Genomic DNA, 344 nt, shown 5'->3' with positions numbered 1-344 from the left:
TGCCGAAAACTTGTAGGACAAGAAGACACCCCAATCTTGATTCCCACATGTTAACAATTAATGAGCGACATTCGTCTGCGTTTCAAGATGGTTGATAAAAGTACGGAATAGGTAATGATAACATTTTGCTAACTCTAAAGTGTTGTCGAATCCGGGTACGGTGTATAGTTGGGTTCGGGCCAGCGCGTCCCAGCTTGCTGTAGGTGCAAGAAATTTGGGAAGACTATACTCGACTCTTAAGTAGCACAGTCATAATATAAACAGTCAAGACAATTCAAGAATACGTTTAAAAAGTTGTCACTATACAAGGGTAAGGGGCCTCTGTTCCATGTTGCCGCTAGGGA

This window comes from Branchiostoma floridae, chromosome 8 (assembly GCF_000003815.2).
Source record: "Branchiostoma floridae strain S238N-H82 chromosome 8, Bfl_VNyyK, whole genome shotgun sequence".
NCBI classification, from domain to species: Eukaryota; Metazoa; Chordata; class Leptocardii; order Amphioxiformes; family Branchiostomatidae; genus Branchiostoma; species Branchiostoma floridae.
Note: the sequence above shows the minus strand (reverse complement) of the source record.